We start from the raw sequence: 21,024 nt of genomic DNA, 5'->3' as shown, positions 1-21,024 counted from the left end.
CTGCAACTAAAGATTGAACACGGCACCTGGAGCTGAGCTGCCACTGAGCTCCTGGATGGCTCAGTTGGTTGGAGGGCGTCCTCTCAACCACAAGGTTGCTGGTTCGACTCCCACAAAGGATGGTGGGCTGCGCCCCCTGCAACTAGAAACGGCAACTGGACGTGGAGCTGAGCTGCGCCCTCCACAACTAAGACTGAAAGGACAACTTGAAGCTGAACGGCACCCTCCACAACTAAGATTGAAAGGACAACAACTTGACGGAAAAAAGTCCTGGAAGTACACACTGTTCCCCAATAAAGTCCTGTTCCCCTTCCCCAATTAAAATCTTTTTAAAAAAATCTAAATTGCACAAATAATAAACTTCTAAGTCCAAGTATCCAATTTAGCAAACATTGTTCAGTAAGAAAAAGTACACAAACTTAGGAAAACATTTGAACACTAATTTATCACAACATCCAACAACTGTCATCTAGAAAAAGGATTACCATGTGTCATATGGTACCATCAACATCTGGTTAACATTATCAGTAATGGTTAAACTATCACACTAAAATACATTTTTTCTTCCAGTTTACTATGATCAGAATGAAATACAGAAACTTTAAAACACAAAATTCCCATGGCTACATTACATTTTGTACTAATTCCTGGTCAACTGAAGGAAAGCAAATCTGTTTCCTACCCTGAATTGTTTAAGAAAAACTAGTTTTTATATTAATTTCCACTTAACAAACTTTTTAAAAAAGCCCTTGTAAATAGTAATGGTTGAACTTGAGGAGAATTTCAATTGATAGGTGGAAGTAAAATATATGGGTGCAAAGGAATAAAAAGAAGAATAACTCCCATACAGTATAGGTGTGTCATGTACTAGGCACAGGTGCTTTACATGGATATTCTCATTTAATTTGTATAACACTCCTGAAAGGTAGATGCTCTTATGCACATTTCACTGATGAGAAAACTGAGGAAATTAAATAATTTGCCCAAAGTCAAATTAAAAACTGGCAAAGCTGAGACTAAAATCCAGGTGTATCTGGCTCACCCAGCTTTAATTTATGGTCAGGGTCACTTCCAATCTTCCCACTCATTCAACTATTATTAATATATAAATCAGTATCTGGACAACTCCCCTTTCTTTGAAAGTTTCAACTGTCTGACAAAGTCGGGTTTAGTTGGACTTTAGGACTAAATAAATAAACTAAATTCCCTCAAATCCTATGAAAGAAACGACTTTATAAGGATACGTGAAAGTTTAGAAAAAGTTATTAGGGGTTAATCCCGTAAACCCTGCTTTTTACATTTCCTACCTATCTCCCAACATTTCCCCAGTTCCCCCAAATCAGATGTTGCTGCCATACTACCGTGTTTCCCCGAAAATAAGACCTAACCGGAAAATAAGCCCTAGCATGATTTTTCAGGATGACATTCCCTAAACATAAGCCCTAATGTGTTTTTTGGAGCAAAAATTAATGTAAGACCTGGCCCTATTTTTGGGGAAACACGGTATATCCTAAAGTCTTCCACATTTGCAGATGCTATTGCTCACGCCTAAAAGGACCATATCCTCCCTATTTTCAAGTGAACTCAGATTTATCTTTTAAGGTCCAGCCTCCAAATCTCTTCCTTCTGTGAAGCTCTGGGGAACTGCTCCCACCCAGACTGCATCTTTTCCTCCCCTATGACGCTAAACAACACTGAACCACAGGAGGGAAAGTTACTCCATTTTCAAACCCTTTCAGTCCTGTTTACATCATGGAGAAAATCTAAGCAAGGTGCCAATTTGTCTTCAACACTTCCCTAATACCTGCTAATCTCTCCTTTAATTAAAGGATAGCAGGCACCAAACTCAGCACCTTCTGCCAACAGTAGCTAGCTAGGTTTTATAACATTGTTTTGTTTTTATTATATTTTAGTTGCTTTCTATTTAGGGTAAGAGATGTTAGCCTTTCATTATGGTAGCAACATAAAGTTTCTTTAAAAATATTTTAAAGTGTGTCCATAAAAAAAGACATTAAATAACAGTACAAGTAGCATGAAGATTTGGGAAAAATTATGCAACTCAAGGATTAAGCACAGGAAACATTTTTATATATTGCTGACTACTCCTTGACAGAACTGTCAGTAATTTTTTCGCTCATTATATAGGCACTTTCCCTCATAGTACTTATATAATATTCGTATTAATGTGATAGGGCAAAAAAGGACATGACTGCCATTTTCAGATGACCTACTACAATGTTGGCTTTTATCAATCAAGTAATTTTAATTTGAGGATTTATATTACCCACCACTTTCGGGGATCTAACCAATCCACACAAGAGATGGCTGTTCCTTGCAAATACTTTTTTATGAATATAAATAATCATGTTGGAATTACAAGGATTTGTCTGCATGTGTTTCCCCCTTAACAAGACTTGTCTCCTTCAGCAAAGGAACAATTTCTTACTCATTTTACAATGTTTTGTTAAGCCACATGATCTAAAAATTGTCAGGTATTAAAAATAATGAGCTCATCTCTTTCCAAAAAAAATGGACAGAAAAGCGCAGTCAGTTTTATTTACCACATTTCCTTCAACAAATGTTTATTAAACATCTGCAATGTGTGCTAGACACTGATGAACAAGACAGGTAGGGTCTGCTCTTGAGGGGCCCACATTCTTAGGGAGACATGACATTCTAATGACAATTGCAAGTAGTTTTCACAGACCAGATTTCTATCCACCCTCTATTTAATCTTTTGCCACTCCTTTCACTGGCCTGTTAAATCCCACTTAGGCACCCAGGCTCAACCGAAACCCAGGAGCCTTTACTGACTGGTCTCCTGACTCATTCTTTCTCATCTGGGCTCATTTCTAACATAGCATTTTGCACTGTTTGCAATAAAATGTTGTTTTCTCAACAATACTTCAAGTTCTCTGAAACATAATCCTCTTGGTATCCCCGTTCCCTAACAGAGGGACTGATATTTAGCAGGTGCTGAATAAATGTTTGAATTTATAAATAATATATAAATGACTGAATGATTAAGAGCAATGCTCCAGTTAGGAATTAGCCAGGCTCCTGCTAACTCAGTTCCAAAATGATTAAAGAACAATAACTAAATTTAAGTTGAAAACAACTACTAACCTTCCAATGAGTATATTTGAAATAATTATTAATGGGCCACAAAGATATTTCCTCACAATTAAGAAATGCATATCAATGAGGATAAAAATGGAAACAAGTGATACTTTAATATCGTTAGCTGGTACATTTGAAACAAGAGTAAAACTTTGTAGAAGAATGACTTAGTACCAAATATTCCTGGCACAAGGACAGAGAATTGAAAGACACACTACTAAACTATGTAATTTCACTTATATGTGGAATCTAAAGAACAGAATAAAGGAACAAACAAAACAGAAACAGACTCATAGATACAAATACAAAGAACAAACTGATGGTTACCAGATGGAAGGGGGTTTGGGAGGCTGGGTAAAAAAGGTGAAGGGATTAAGAAGTACAAATTGGTAGTTACAAAATAGTCATGGGAATGTGAAATACAGTATGGGGAATATAGTCAATAATATTGTAAAAACTCTGTATAGTGCCAGGTGGGTGCTGGACATATAGGGGGGATCACTTCATAAATTATATAAATGTGTAACCACTACGCTGTACACCTGAAACTAATACAAAATAATACTGAATGTCAACTATAATTGGGAAAAAAAGTCAAGGGGACGTAAAGTACAGCAAGTGAATGCAGTCGATAATATTGTAGTAACTATGTACAGTGTCAGATGGGTAATAGACTTATTGAGGTGACCACTTTGTGAGGTATATAAATAAATGTCTAATCACTGTGTTGTTTTGTACGCCTGAAACTAATATATGTCAACAGTAATCGAAAAGTAAATTTAAAAAAATAATAATAAAAGGCCTTTCTCATCCAAATTGGGAATGAAGAAGTTAAATTGTCACTCTTTGCAGATGACATGATGCTATACATAGAAAGCCCTAAAGACTCCACCAAAAAGCTATTAGAAACAATCAGTGAATATAGTAAAGTTGCTGGCTACAAAATCAACGTACAAAAGTCCATTGCTTTCCTATATACCAACAATGAAATCTCAGAAAAAGAGATAGAAAAAACAATTCCTTTTGCAATTGCAGCAAAAAGAATAAAATACCTAGGAATAAACTTAACCAAGGATGTGAAGGATTTATATGCTGAAAACTATAAGACATTTTTGAAAGAAATTGAAGAAGACACAAAGAAATGGAAAGACATTCCGTGCTCATGGATTGGAAGAATCAACATAGTCAAAATGGCCATATTACCCAAAGCCATATACAGATTTAATGCAATCCCCATTAAAATCCCAATGGCATTTTTTAAAGAAATTGAACAAAAAATCATCAGATTTGTTTGGAACCACAAAAGACCCCGAATAGCCAAAGCAATATTAAAAAAAAAGAACAATACTGGAGGTATCACACTCCCTGATTTTTCCTTGTACTACAGGGCTACAATAATCAAAACAGCTTGGTATTGGCGGAAAAACAGACACATAGACCAATGGAATAGAATTGAGAACCCAGAAATAAAACCACATAAATATGGACAGATAATTTTTGACAAAGAAGCTAAAAACATACAATGGAGGAAAGACAGCCTCTTCAATAAATGGTGCTGGCAGAATTGGATAGCTACGTGCAAAAGAATGAAACTGGACTGCTATCTGGCACCATGTACCAAAATTAATTCAAAATGGATCAAAGACTTAAGCATAAGACCTGACACAATAAACTGCATTGAAGAAAACATAGGTACTAAACTTATGGACCTTGGGTTCAAAGAGCATTTTATGAATTTGACTCCAAAGGCAATGGAAGTAAAAACTAAAATAAACAAATGGGATTATATGAAACTGAAAAGCTTCTGCACAGCAAAAGAAACTATTGACAAAATAATGAGGCAACCAACTGAATGGGAGAAGATTTTCGCAAACAGTTCCTCTGATAAGGGGCTAATATCCAAAATATACAAGGAACTCATGAAACTCAACAACAAAAAAACAAACAACCCAATTGAAAAATGGACAGAGGACCTGAAGAGACATTTCTCCAAAGAGGATATACAAATGGCAAATAGACATATGAAAAAATGCTCAACATCGCTAATCATCAGAGAAATGCAAATGAAAACCACAATGAGATATCACCTCACCCCAGTCAGAATGGCTTTCATCAACAAAACAAATAGTAACAAGTGTTGGAGAGGCTGTGGAGAAAAAGGAACTCTCATACACTGTTGGTGGGAATGCAGACTGGTGCAGCCGCTATGAAAGGCAGTGTGGAGGTTCCTCAAGAAATTACGAATAGAATTACCATATGACCCAGCAATCGCTCTCCTGGGTATCTACCCCAAAAATATAAAAGCATTTCTCTATAGAGACACGTGTACGCCAATGTTCATTGCAGCTTTGTTTACGGTGGCCAAGACATGGAAACAACCAAAATGTCCTTCCATAGATGAATGGATAAAGAAGTTGTGGTACATATACACAATGGAATACTATTCGGCGTTAAGGAAAGATGATATAGGAACATTTGTGACAACATGGATGGATCTCAAGAGAATAATGCTAAGTGAAACAAGTCAGACAGAAAAAGCAGAGAACCCTATGATTTCACTGATATGTGGTATATAAACCAAAAAGAACAAGACAAACAAATGAGAAACAAAAACTCATAGACACAAACAATAATTTAGTGGTTACCAGAGGGTAAGGGGGTGGGGGGTGGGTGATGAGGGTAAAGGGGATCAAATATATGGTGATGGAAGGAGAACTGACTCTGGGTGGTGAACACACAATGGGATTTATAGACGATGTAATACAGAATTGTACACCTGAAATCTATGTAAATTTACTAACAATTGTCACCCCAATAAAATTAATAAAAAAAAATAAAAATAAAAATAAAAAAAAAATAAAAGGCCTTTCTGTCCGTGGACGCGGCTGAGCAAGCATCGTTTACATCTCCCCTCTCACGGTCGTCACGTCTAAGTCAGAGTCTCCCAAAGAGCCCAACAGCTGTGGACAGTCTTCATCGGAGGTTTGAGCTTTGAAACAATTGATGACTCTTCTGAGCAATGGGGAACCTCACAGACTGTGTGGTGATGAGAGATCCAAACACCAAGCGCTCCAGACCCTTTGGGTTTGTCACCTAAGCCACCGCGAAGGGAGTGGACGCAGCCATAAAGGCAAGGCCACAGAAGGTGGATGGAGTGTTGTGGAACCAGAGGGCCGTCTCAGGAGAAGATCCTCAAACACCTGCTGCCCACCTAACCGTGGAAAAGACTTTTTTCAGTGGTATTAAAGAAGACACTGAAGCACATCGCCTAAGAGGTGATTTTGAACAGTGTGGGAAAACTTAAGTGACTGAAATCATGACTGGCCGAGGCAGTGGCACGAAGAGACTCTGCTTTTGTCACCTTTGATGGCCATGACTCTGGAGACAAGACTGCCAGTCACAAATACCACACTGAATGCCATGACTATGCAGTAGGGAAAGCTCTATCTAAGCAAGAGACGGCTAGTGCTTCCTCCAGAAAAAGGGGGCTAAGTGGTTCTGGAAACTTCAATGGTGATTGAGGAGGTGGTTTTGGTGGGAACTACAACTTTGGTCATAGAAGGAACATCAGTGATTGAGGTGGCTTTAATGGGCTTGGTAATGATGGAAGTAATTTTGGAGGTGGTGGGAGCTACAATGATTTCAGCAAGTACAACAATCAATCTTCAAATTTTGGACCCCTGAAAGGAGGAAACTTTGGAGGCAGAAGCTCTGGCTCCTATAGAGGCCAATGCTTTGCCAAACCACAAAACCAAGGTGGCTGTGGCAGTTCCAGCAGCAGCAGTAGCTATGGCAGTGGCAGAAGGTTTTAATTACTGCCAGGAAACAAAGCTTAGCAGGAGAGGAGAGCCAGAGAAGTGACAGGGAAGCTCCAGGTTACAAAAGATTTGTGAACTCAGCCAAGCACAGTGGTGGCGGGGCCTAGCTGCTACAAAGAAGACATGTTTTAGACAGGACTCCTGTGTACAGGCAAAAAACTCGAGGACTGTATTTGTGACTAATTGTGTAACAGGTTATTTTAGTTTCTGTTCTGTGGAAAGTGGAAAGCATTCCAACAAAGCATTTTAATGCAGATATTTTATTTTTGCATCCATGCTGTTGATTTAGTCTGATCATGACGCTGAATAAATGTGTCATTTTTTAAAATGTGCTGCGTAAAGTCAGTCTACTCTGAAGCCATCTTAGTAAATTACCTCAACAGTGTGAAGTTAGAATTTCTTCATGGTGCTGCCAGGTTCCATTTGAAATTTATTTACAACCTGCATGGGTGCAGAAGCCATTGTCCTCAGAAACATCGGTGTAGTTGAATTCAGTTACTATATGTGACCTGGAGCTCACCCAAGGGTCACCAAAGCTGAGTCATGAAGTTTATTTGGTTATTAATGATTGCTGGCACATCCTATGCAACATACCTAAACTGAATTATGGTACCAGATAAAATTATGATGGGAATGAAGCTTGTGTATCACCTATTATCATGTGTAAGGAATAAACAATTTAATATCCTCTTAAAGGGGGGGAGGACACAATACTTTGAAGATGCACGTAATATAAAGCCAGATAGTACTCAGAATTCAAATTAACACAACAGACTTCTTGTTATAACACCAAAATTCTAGACCCTACCAAAAGTTAATAAATAAAATCCAAACAGATGTTGATTTTACCCCCAATACACTACTAATTTTCCAGAGCTAAAGAATACAAACCACAAAAATAATGAATCCATGTATAAAAAATGGCTTGTGAGTTAAGCCAGATTTTATTATACAACTCAACTGAGAGAATATCAAAACATCTGGACAGTCAATAGGCATTATTTAGTAAATACTGATGAATTCTTACCATTTTAGTTCAAACATCTTGACTTTTAAAAATACTACTTGAAATCAATACTGATGGGATTGGCAATACAGAAGATTAAATTTGAAAGACATTAACTTAAGTAATTTTGGTATACCCCTATCCTGGAATACTACGTAATTATTAAGGAGGATACAGAGGTCCACAGAAAGATGTCCATCAAGTATCATTAAGTGAAAAAAGCAAAGTGCAAAACAATAGGCAAAGTAAGATCCCAGAGACAGTACAGAGGTTAAAACACAAACCATGGAGCAAGACTCCTGGGCTCAAAGCTCAGTTTGGCCTCTTACTAGCAGTGCATCCTTTGGCTACTTACTTCTCCATGCCTCAGTTTCTTCACTGGCAAATGGACACAAAACAGAACCTACTTTATAGGGTGTTTTCATAGCATTGTGAGGGTTTAATGGACTAATATATGTAAAGCACTTAACAAGCTCAAGTATTAACTACAATTAATATTTGAATAAGTTAATCAAGTATTAACTAATTTTCGGGGAAAAAGAAAAACTTATAAAGCATTTAATACAGGTATGTATATGCGGGGAAGAAAAGCTTTCATTTTTTTGCCTTGTTTCTAGTTGTTTTGTTTTGTTTCTGAACAAGGAATATTTACTACTTTAGTAATTTTTTAAAAAGAAGAAGAAAAACATAAAAACATGGCACTAAGATCCCTGCTGAAATATCTGCTGGTACAGTCATTTACTCAGGACGAGATGAATTCTGGGAATAATATTTAAAATGTGAAAATTTTCAAGTGCAACCAAAAGGACGCAGCTCTTAATTTCTAGATGTAGTTCAACAATAACAAGCTACACACCAAAAAGCAGAACTGCAATGGCATTAAAATTATATCCCTTTACTTCCCAAAGGCAATAAATGATACAAAAATACGCACCCAATACAGAAATGGGAGTGTCAGGAACTTTCACAATTAGATAAACATCCATTAATTTTATTAGTCTGAAATTAATACCACCAAATCTAATTTCCTCCTACTCAAAAATCTCTAATGACAACTCAGTAAGACAAACGAGTATATAAATCTGGAGGTCAAGATAAACCAAATAACTAAAGAAAAACCTAAAACCTTTAGAACCCTCTGCAAACTTTTGAGAGGAAGAGTTAACCACCCACAAGCTTTGAGGAAGCTTGGATAAACTCAGCTTCTTCCATAAATGCAGTGGGTGTACAAAACAACTAAATGGGGTAGCAGAAAGAGAACTTAGAGCTTCAGCTGCATTTTTGCTGAGCTGTAATACTGGTAAAGCCTGTTTCAAAACCCAAGTGTCCACCCTCAAAATTAAGAGAAGCATGTAAACAGCAGGCTGTCATGTCCATTTCATCACATTTAGAAGAATGATATTTCACAAAATTTTATTTTTATTATCAAATTTCAAACAAGAACACTATAATTGAGCGTGTTAACCTAAAAGGAACTTCATGAAGGACACACACAAAAATTATCTAGTTGGTTAAAATAGTTTTTCAAAATGAACTCGACCATTAAGATGCCTCCATAGAATCATGGAATTCGTAATTTTAAATAGTTTACATAATGCATAGAAAAAGAAAAAGAACTTGATAAATGATAGCTATTATTATCATTACTATTATTATGATGATGTTTTGAAATGATAGAGCAGAAAATTACTCAGAGAGGCTTAGTAAGTCACTTTCTATCAAAATCCAAGTTGGCCCATCACAACCTTGAATAGTTGGATATTAAGAGGCACTTTGTCTTAAAGAAATCAAAGATTACTTGGGTTCTAAAGGAGGTGGTGAAAATGAGATAATTTTGCAAAAAGAATTCATCTATTCTTTCCTAAGCTTTTCTGGTACAGAAATCAGTATTTGTAAACATTCTGCAATTCTGCCTTAAGTGCTACAACCTTTAGACCTAATATATTTTTATCAAGTAGTCAGGATTTATAAATAATGAAAGTAAAATCAAGAGATGGGTCTGAGTTCTGTATTAGAAAGTGAAAGGAGACAGTTTAAAGTAGGTTAAAAATAGGTTAATTTAGACTAAGTCCTAAAAACTTTAAAAATACATGTATCCCCATAAAATTAAGATTGCTTGAGAACATAATTTGACTCTGATCCTGAAGAAAAGCAAACAGGCAAATATCCCTTGACTAACTTTTTTGTCTTTTAAAATATCTAATAGAAACACCATGGTTTAATCCTTTCAAACACTCACAGAAAAAAAATTACAAACAAATTAATGAGGAAAAAAAAAAGGAAGAAGAACTGAACACGTTTGACGACATGCTTTCCACGAGTCTGCAGCGTGGGTGTACTGGCGTTTCAGGGAGCAAGACCAAGCAAGCATCTTTTGGACAGACATCTTAGATTAACGAGCAGACGTCTTGCCTGGTTTTACAGTTACAACAGTATGCGTAAAGCCTTGCATTGAAAAAATGGCTTACGAAAAAGGTGTATACATTGAAGTTTCATCTCCAAATTTTTAAAAAAAAGACATTATAGAGACCGTCTAGAAAGTCTGTATTTTTTAAACATTTGCTCAACCACTCATTCATATATATTAAATAAGAGAACTTGCAGTATCAACAAATAGTCAACACTTCTTTGAACCATGGCATTGTAGAGTTCAAAACCGGGTTTCAGCTTAGAAACAATGAAGAACTGCCTTTCTGAAAACGTTTTTACAAAATCCTAACACAAACTAAAACATTCTGAAAAATCAGAAAAGAGAGGTAGGCATAAAGAAAGAAATTTTAATTGCCTATAATTTTAAAAACCAGAAATCAAATAGAAGCCTAAAGCTTCTTCTAAAATGCATACATGATACAGAAATTATTGGTCCTAGTTACTTTACAAATGAAAATATCTTAATAAGGATTACTTAAAGAGTTAAAGCCCCAAACAATTCTATGCAAAAAAGTGTAGGCAGTACAAGTATAAAAAATTACATGACTGAAATCCTTCTTTCCCAAGAAAAAATTAATTCCAGAGTAGAAAATGTGTATGGTGAAAAAACAAAAAGTTGAAAGCGAAAACATTTAATTAACCATTTGAGAAATTTTCTTTTCAAATACTGGTCTTTCCGAAGCAAGTAAGAAGGATCCCACCTATACTGGGCTTTTATATACACACACACAAAAAATACTTTACCTTGGAGAATCCTAGTGTAACCAACTCTCTCCAACACACTGACTCCTAAAAAAAAATTAAACAATAAAGTGAAAAGTCTTACCATTGGGATATATCCACTTTCCCCCTTTAACTTTCTACAAATATTATGGATAATTTTTCCAAATAACCTAATTTAAACTGAAACACACCACATTTAAAAAGTGGCAAATGTTGTATTATGAGTTGGATCTAAAAAAAAAAGTTCACACATATTGTTGCAATTTCCAGAATGCCATTATCAAGTAGAATCACTTTGTAAGGTGGTAAGCACTGGGCCATCATTGGAAAGCAGCTCACAAATTCACAGTGAAGCCAACTGCGTGAAGTGGGAAATGACAGCATTATGATAGTGGCTAAGAAGGCACCAGAAGAGTAGGGCTTGTTTTAAAGTCAGGGATGTGGTATCAAGATGGAAAAGAGTGGAAGTAGATTGAAAGCTGGAGCACCAAAAGATAACTAAGCAATTACTGAGTAAAAGCCATGCTGCTGATGCGTGTCATATGTCATTATTATTATTAGACTTAATCCTATGTGAAAGGTATTTATCACCTCCATTTTACAGATGGGAAAACAAATTCAGAAAAGTCAAATAACTTACTGCCTAATCATTCAACTATTACGTGACAAAGAAGGAAGTCAAAACTAGATTTGTTTGCTCTCTGGTTCTTCTCCAGTATACTGACTTCAGATTCCCTGTGAGCAATTTCACTGTAGAAGGAGGAAGGGAGGGAGAGAGGAAGAGTGAAAGAGGGAGAAAGACTTGGATGATTCCTATTTAACTTACAAAACCTGTCCTTGGTTTTGTACAAGTTGCTCCCTTCATCTGGAGCCCTTCTCCAATATCCCTACAGCCAATTACATCTATGATTTAAGGTCTAGTTCACGTCATCTCCTCCACCAGCCATTCCCTGATCTCCTACTCTCCCATTTAGCAGAAGTTATCTCCAAGCTAAATTTTCTTGACCCTTTACACTGGCACATCTATTAACAACTCATGACTTTCAGAAAGTTTTAAAAAATTATCACTCCACAAATTACTTATTAATTACAAAGGGAAAAAAAGGTGCCTTTACAATATAAATCTAGTAGACATTACTTTATTCAAATGATCAAATTTACATCAATAATGACACTGATATGTCATGCCTCTGATGTGTGATAACACAGAGAAACCTAAAATCACCTACATGTCATTCCAGCGAAAAATGTTTAACTTGAATCTGATCTTGAAGCAATGTTCAGACAAATCCAATTTGAGGAGCATCCCACAAAACTTGGTCTGGATGTTTATTGTCATGGTAAACCCAAAAATGGCTTAAAAACAACTCTAGATTCAAGCAGGCAACTAAATACAAGGTCCTTAATCGAATCTTGGGTCAAAAATAAAAACTGAAAAACTAAGAACAGCATTGGGACAACTGAGGAAATTGGATATATATATATAAAGTAATATTACATCCATGTTAAATTTCTTGAGGGTGACAACTGAATTGTAGATATGTAGAAGAAAGTCTTTGTTCTTGGGAAATACATCCTAAAGTATTTGGAGGAAGGGTGTCCTGATGGTATCTATATCTAACCCGCACATGGTTCAGCAAAATATGTGTCTACTTGTTCTTCACAAAGCAAACAAGGCAAATGTTAACAATTACCGAATCTAGGTGAAGAATGTTGAGTGTTTATTGCATTACTTTCAACTCTTCTGTAGGCTTACAATTTTCAAGTTGGGAAAACATATTTAAAAGTTATGGATTAAAAAGAAATCAACAGAAAATAGGGAAAGGTACAAAGAATGATTCAGCACTTGTGTTCTGTCTTCCAGAATTAACTGTTAACGCTGTCATAGTTGCTCCTACTCTTTAAATTAAAATTACAGGTATCGGGCCGGCCCAGTGGCTCAGGCGGTTAGAGCTCCGTGCTCCTAACTCCGAAGGCTGCAGGTTCGATTCCCACATGGGCCAGTGGGCTCTCAACCACAAGGCTGCAGGTTCGACTCCCTCAAGGGATGGTGGGCTGCGCCCCCTGCAACTAGCAATGGGCAACTGGACCTGGAGCTGAGCTGCGCCCTCCACAACTAAGACTGAAAGGACAACTTGAAGCTGAATGGCACCCTCCACAACTAAGACTGAAAGGACAACTTGAAGCTGAATGGCACCCTCCACAACTAAGACTGAAAGGACACAACTTGACTTGGAAAAAAGTCCTGGAAGTACACACTGTTCCCCAATAAAGTCCTGTTCCCCTTTCCCAATAAAATCTTTAAAAAAAAATAAATTACAGGTATCATGATCCCCTTTGCCATCACCCCCCATTATCTTACTGCCTTCCAGAAGTTGTGAAATTATGGGGTAGGTATGCCTATTTTCAACTTTACTGAGTCTGCACATATTGTCTCTCAAGACAGCTATACCAATTTAAACTCTACCAGCAGTTTCTAAATCACCATTTTCAACCACACATCTATCTTCACTAATATTTGATATTGTCAGACATTAAAATTTTTTAACAATTTAATGTGAAAAATTTGGAGTCATTTATATCAACCCAGGATCACATAGCAAAAGAGCCTTTGCAAAATAAGAACTTCACCCACACACCCTTCCTTTACATTATTATAGAAAGTTAAGGATAATCAAACCTACATGGCAGCATGTACTAAGAATGATAAGTCCTGCGTGAAACCAAATGCCCCCAAAAGCACCACATGGTGTCTGGGAAATAATTTCCTCTCCTTTAAAAAATGTAAGATGAAAAAATTCAAATTCAACCCAGCATACATAATACTATCTGCAAAATTTTAAAAGTGGATGTTTTATTCGGGGGGGGAGGGGGGGAATCTAACTCTTACAAATTAACTCATTCATTGACGTACTCAGCAAATATTTACTGAGTACCTATTATGTGCCAGCCACTATTCCAGCACAGTGGTGAAGACAAAGTCCCTATTCTCACAGAGGTGACATTCTAATTAGGAGAAAAAGATTAAAATACTAAATAAATATGCAAATAATGACACTAGATAGACAGATGCTATAAAGGGACAGAGAACAAAAAATGACAAAAGGGGCAGTGTAAGGACACAGATGTACCAGGCAAAAAACTATTTCAACACCAACATTTGTTTTGTAAAATACTCTTCTTCACTTTTCCATACTGAAAAGTTTGCTGCAATGGTTTTCCATTATTGCTATTATTTTAGAGGGAAAGAAATCTCACAGGAGATGTGACAGGTGCTTTACAAACAGGTACAATTTCAAGTCACACATATTCTGAAAAAAAATGGTAAGAGTGATTTGTCAGTGAGAAGTCTGAAGCCAAAATGAAATTGAACTGCAAAAATTTTAAATGGAATTTCAATAAAATGACTTATCAACCCTCCAACGCTATAATCTGCAGGTTTACTTTCTGTCATGTATGTAAAGAAGATAATGGCAATAGGGAAATATATTTAAAGAGGAGATATCCTGCGATTTTTCACTTAAGGGCAAAAATTTCTTTAAAAGGGCCGGCCCGGTGGCTCAGGCGGTTAGTGCTCCATGCTCCTAACTCCCAAGGCTGCCAGTTCGATTCCCACATGGGCCAGTGGGCTCTCAACCACAAGGTTGCCGGTTCAATTCCTCCACTCCCACAAGGGCTGATGGTCTGCGCCCCCTGCAACTAGCAACGGCAAACGGACCTGGAGCTGAGCTGCGCCCTCCACAACTAAGTCTGAAAGGACAACTTGACTTGTAAAAAAGGCCTGGAAGTACACACTGTTCCCCAATAAAATCCTGTACCCCATCCCCAATAAAAAGAAATCTTTAAAAACCACACTATCTGCATGATTTAAAGAAAACCAGCACACACTAAAATATCCTGTCACAGGCTTACTCAAGAGCTTGGAGGGCTTCAATCACTTGGAACAAGGAGGTGCCTTAACATGTAAATTTTAGAGCCAAAGTATTCACTTCCCTTTCTTGCTCAGATTATTTTGCTGATTCCCCAGTACCCTGAATTCCACAGTACCCTGTGGTCTATTCTATCTTTCCAAACTATTACTCTGCTCTCAGCCAAATCTTTCTTTTACTTCCCTGATTGCAAAATTCCCTCTTTCATATACACTTATCCTATCTGCTTGTCTTCTTTCTCATATAATGATTCAAATATTCTTCGAGGCAGACTTATAGATCTCAAAAAACTTATTTCTCCTTCAGGAGTTTTTAATCTTTTTGTGCCATGGATCTCTTTGGTAATCTCGTGAAGAATACACACCCCTTCTCAGATTGCTTTTAAATGCATAATTAAATACATGAGATTAAAAAGGAAACCAACTATACTCAACTATTAGCAAAACAATTTTAAAAACACTGCGCTAGTATTATATGTGCAGCTTTCACATCGCAGTAAATAACAAGATCTAACAGTGGGTCTAACAACCATACCATAAACTTGAAAAAACATTATAAGCATAAATGATAGTTTGAGAAACCTGCAACAACTGTAAACAAGATACAATTATATCTGTAATTCTTATTGATAACAAAGTCACAGGCATTAATAATTCTATGGTTTGTTGCCTACATTCATAATTGAAGGAAATAATGAATTAACAGTTACCGCATAATAAAAATAAAGATGTGATTTTATCCCCATTCTAGTTCAAGGACCCTCCCCCAACCCCCAGTTCTATCCACCAACAGGTGAATCCCAGGTTAAAAACCCTTTCTAGTTCAAAGCCTTGCTCAAACTGATTTTTCTCACAAATTTTAAATTAAAAACACTGAATCCTCCTTTGACCTAGTCCTTATCTGAATGCTTCCCTGTTTTTACTCAGATTTATACACAAAAGCCTGTTTATTTCTATGATTTGCCTAGCCAGCACCCATTTAAATTTTGCCAGTCAATAAATGGTGAGACTGAAGGAAAGGAGATGAAAGCAACCAACAGTACCTCACTTCCAGACCTTCAAGTGGAAGGATACTAAGTACAGTGTGTGTCTGTGGAAGGTGAGCTGCCCCGTAGACCCGTGAGTCTGGCTTGTCAAGAGTCCCCAAGGCACGACACCTTCACCAGGGGCTCAAGACCCCCTTCTCGCCTCCTATGCGGTTTCCCACCTGCCTCGCAGCGGCTCACACCCGAAGCCGCCGGCGGTCCCCCCCATCCCCCACGCGTCCCTCCCTCTCGTGCGCTCCAGGCAGCCCAGGCCCCAGCGCGCCGCCACACCTCTCCCCTCCGCCAAACTGTGACTCCGCCTACCCCCACTTTCCCCGACGCTGGAGAGCCAGGGGTCAGCTGGAGCCGGCGGCCCGGCCGTCAGGCGCAGGCTGCGGCCCTAGGCCGGAGCAGCCGGGTCGCCAGACGTGGAGCCCTGCACTCGGCGCGGCTTAAATGGGGACGCGCACTCACCAAGAGGATCATGCGGTGGAGGGAACCGAGATCTCCGCCGGACCGCCACTCGGCCTCGGAACGGTGGCTCTCGCCGCGAACTGCCACCGCCGTTGCTGCCGCCGCCACCACTCGTTAGTTTGGCTTCCCTGCGTCCTGCGGTGGCGCTGCCGCCACGCCATGGCGCGTGCGCGACGCCGCGGGGACCCCTGGGACTGGTAGTTCGGGCAGGCGGCCAGCAGGGCCCCTTCCGCTTTTGCGGGCCAAGTCGGCTACCCGCATGAGCGGATTTAGGCGACCCGGGTACCGCGGAGCGCCTTCCGGAAAATTGTTCTTCACCAAACACTGGCCCTGGTTTTCACTTGCCCAGGACACACATCATTTGAAACACACACACACACACACACACACGCACACACACACACACACACGCACACCTTTTTTCTAATTGCCCTGAGTGGTTTCTGGACTTTCACTTTTAAACCTGATTTCCCACTTCATTTTATCAAATTTTATTTATTGTAAACATGACCAGTTTTTAACTTTGACAGTTTATCTAACAGGCTTTTTTTTTTTTTTTTTACAAAAACAATTCAGATATTCAAATGTCTAGTTAACAGTCCTAGAAACCTTAGAATTGGAAGACACTTTAAAGGTCATTAGTCCAACTCCCGCCAGGGCAGGAATTCCCTCTTGTACATTCCAGCCAGATGGTCATCCAACTTGTATTTCAACAGTTCAAATTTCAGGGAACTCACTACCTTAAGTAAGGCTGCCTACTATTGTTGGACAGCTCTAAATGTTAGAAAGTTCTGCCACCTGCTGAACTGAAATCTGCTTCCCTTTTACTTTCTTCCACTGCTAGTAGTCATGCTGCCTGAAGCAATATATGGAAATGTTTTCCACTTCACAGCCTTTCAAAAAATTGAAAACAATGCTTTTATCATCCAACACTCAGAGTCTCCAGGCAAAAAAGAAAAAACACTTCTCCAACTGTTTCAAATGTGAATCAGCTCCGACTTCGATCCATTTAGTCATCCTCCTTTATGTATTATGTTTAAAAACTGTCAAAATTTGCTTCACATTTATTGCTTCGTTTCATTACCACAACAGCATTCTATGATAAGCTGGTCAGGTATTTTTGACACCAGGGGAATGAAAAAGGTTAACAGGATATGGTTTATGCGGTGAAAGGATAGCTTGTACAGATTAAGGATTAATAATACACTAAGGTACAAAATGCTACGAGATTCCCAGAAAAGGGCTTCAACAAGTTGAGAGGCTGTGACCTTAAGAAGGTGACACTTGGGAGTTACTGGATGGCTGGATTTCAAGAAGGGAAACGGCATGCTAGCTTAAGCAAAATGAACGCGTAAAGGAACACATTCAGTTTGCTGGCACACACAGGCCATGGAGGAGGGGAAAGTACCCCAAAGGTTGAAAAATGTTCTTGAGGGTCCTGAAGAAACCGCACTGTATGTGGTTAAGTAAAAAGAGCACTGGGATCGTCAATTAAGTGTTCTGAGCCCTATTCTGTCACCTGCAAATGAAGAGCTTGAACTAGATCAGCAGTTTTCAATCTTTTTTTCCACTCAGCACATCCAAGGAATACAACCCCGCACAGAACAATGGATCACTACAACAGTAACTCTTGAGGAATATTTATTAACACCTTTTGCACATGGGAAAAGGAATTCAAGAAGTGAAAAGATGGCTCAAAATCGATCAATAGGCACAGAACCCCATTTTATTCACCACTGTCTCTCTGGAACCTGGCATACAGCCTAAGACAAAATGTTAGGTAGAAGTTAGAAAATGTAGAAGGAGGAGGGGTTGGAGAGGGGTCCATAGTGCTTACAGAAAAAGCTCATAAATAACTTTGATTAACTGCCTCCAGCCACCGTATCTGTTTTCACAACGGGTGACAAGAGGTGGTCTGGAGCAAGAATCTGAATTGACAGACCTCTACCCATCTTAAGAGATCAGACCCTCCCTTGGAAGAGCATGCACCACCTTTTCCCACCAAATCAATATGTAACTCCCTCACCCCACCTGGCAACTACGTAAGTTCTCAGGGACATGGGGACTGGGGCCTATGGCTCTCTCTGCCACCTCAGCGAGGCCAGTTCTCTTCACTGAGAACGGATCATTAATAAACCCTGCTTGCATATTAATCAGCTTGCTGACCTTTGATTCTTCACTCTGTCGGCCAGAACCCAGCCTTTTGGAACAGTAATACCTTTTAAAAAAAAAAAAAAAAAAAATGAATGGAATGAATAAAATGAACCCTGGCCAAAGAAAGCTCTTCTCTTTCAGAGTACCACTCGGCCTTTCCTAACATACATTTTATAATTTTTTTGTTTGTTTGTTTTGTTGTTGAGAGCCCACTGGCCCATGTGGGAATCGAACCCGCAGCCTTCGGAGTTAGGAGCATGGAGCTCTAACCGCCTGCGCCACCGGGCCGGCCCCTAACATACATTTTATATAGTCACAAAACTCATACTGGATCTTGATTAGAGCTAAGTTCAGACTCCCAGCTCCATATTCTCCCCTAGACTACTCTGCCACAGAATCAGAGTAAAGTGACAAACTCAGAAGTTGTTTTTTAAAAAACGTTCTCTTTCCTTCTCTTTGTGCACAGCCAATCTTAGAGGTAGGTAAGCCAAGAAAGCAGATGCTATGGCAAGTGACTTCAGAGGCCTTGGCAAGTATTTCTTGACAAAAATATTTTATCCTCAAGTTTGTGAAAGGCTGGAAAATGTCATAATTAGTGATAGATATACTGAATCACAGATGTTAGAGCTGAGTCTCAGATCATCGAGTCCAACATCCTCAATCATTTGAATTTATTTGGAAGCTGTTCCTCAAGAGATCCTAGTTAAAAAGTACATACCCCTGGGAAAAGTAACATTTTAAGGTATTGTGTATGTACAATTAGGAAAGAAATATGACAATTAAGTGAGAGCAAACCATACCAGAAAGAAAAATAGAGCCATATCCAGAAAGAAGTAAAGATTAGGAAGACTGACAGCAAGACGAAAGGGAAGACACAAGGACTTCATCTATGAAACAATTTGGCACACAGCTTAGGAAATAAATGACTTTGAAGTGGCAATACACACTTGGCTGTGGAAAGCCATAGCCAGTGAAAAGATCAATCTTAGTGTCTCAACTGAAAGAGTGGAATAAACTATAAACTAGGTGATAAGTAACTACAGCAATAACATGAGTAGAAAACAATGCAACAGATAATTCATGATTTTACTATGAATGAACTCTGAGGCTGTATTTTCAACTGTAAAACTGAGATGTCACCAACCCTATCTATTCCTTCTAGTTGTTATGAGAATAAAATCAGAGGATGCAGGGCAAAGCTTTGTTTAGCACAAAGCAAAACACAAATGTTAGCTGTTCTACTATGATATAGTTCAAACTCAAACAGCAGGCAAACATTTAAAACATTCAATGCAAAGGCTTAGACATTTTTCATTCACTACGTTTCTTTTCTAAAATTTACGTACAAAGAGGTAATACAGGAATTTATTCTTGTTCTTAAAAAAAAAATGTGTACAAGCAAGTCACAGTTCCTCTGGATTCCCATCCAGTTCCACCCAGAGGGAGCCACTCTTGTCAATTTGATAAGTATCTCTCCAGATTTTGGAGTCGGGGTGTAATACAAATAGGATCATATTGTATAGTTTTGTGTTCTGTACCTTGTTTTCATTTAATAATAAATCCTGGGGCATCTTTCCATATCAATACATGAAAATCTACCTCATTGTTTTGAACCTTTGCACTGTATTTCCATAGTATAATCTACTTTCGTTTATTTAGCATCCTTATCGATGGACTTTTAGGTTGAACTCATTAGGTTGAACAAAAAAATGTGAATTAACTATGCTGTTGTTTTTTTAAAAAACTTTTATTTATTCAAGTGTGTTTTTCCAGGACCCATCAGCTCCAAGGCAAGTAGTTGTTTCAATCTAGTTGCACAGCTCACAGTGGCCCATGTGGGGATCGAACCCGCAATCGTATTGTTAAGAGCACTGTGCTCTAACCAATTGAGCTAACCGGCCACCCCAACTATGCTGTTTATTTAATGGGAAAATTTTTTTAAAGCTTTGGGAATCTGTAAACAAACAAAAAAAATCCAGAAAGACATGCATAGAAGCTATCTTATGCATAGAAGCAGAAAGTATTCCCTCATAAAATCTTTTGTGCACTTTGAAACAATCCAATTGAAAAGTAAAGGACAAGACTCGGGTTGTAAGATACAGTCTTACTCCATGTTCTGGGCCTTTAGTTGTCCTGTACTGGCCCCAACTGGCAGGCTCAGAAATAGTAGCACTCAGAGGTCAACTTACTATGAAGTCGATGGAATTTAGAATTTAGGGCCCCTCACTTGCCTGGGGACCCTTCCAAGACCACAGCAATGTATTTACATAGTCATATGGTTTTGTAACCTTTGCTAAGACATTTAAAGTTATTGGCTAAGTTGAGGACAACAGATAAAAAAGTCTA

At 38.4% G+C, this 21,024-nt stretch overlaps 1 protein-coding gene across 21 annotated transcripts in view; it reads right to left on the bottom strand.

The window, feature by feature from the left end:
* Nucleotides 1-21,024, bottom strand: part of GAPVD1 (GTPase activating protein and VPS9 domains 1) — a 74,507-nt gene that overhangs the window by 47,066 nt on the left and 6,417 nt on the right. For 11 of the 21 annotated variants that reach the window (XR_013994499.1, XR_013994500.1, XR_013994501.1 and 8 more), the window contains exons 1-2: nucleotides 16,525-16,669; nucleotides 11,119-11,163 (exon numbers count right to left, since the gene is read on the bottom strand). The gene's annotated coding sequence lies outside the window, so the exon portion shown is untranslated. Of the gene's footprint in view, nucleotides 1-11,118; nucleotides 11,164-16,068; nucleotides 16,319-16,524; nucleotides 16,681-21,024 lie in introns of those variants that run through there. The other 10 variants (XR_013994498.1, XM_081067216.1, XM_081067206.1 and 7 more) reach the window with 4 other exon arrangements.

This window comes from Rhinolophus hipposideros (genome assembly GCF_964194185.1).
Source record: "Rhinolophus hipposideros genome assembly, chromosome: 11".
NCBI classification, from domain to species: Eukaryota; Metazoa; Chordata; class Mammalia; order Chiroptera; family Rhinolophidae; genus Rhinolophus; species Rhinolophus hipposideros.
The sequence above is the reverse complement of the archived record's forward strand: the minus strand, read 5'-3'. Positions and strand labels throughout refer to the sequence as shown.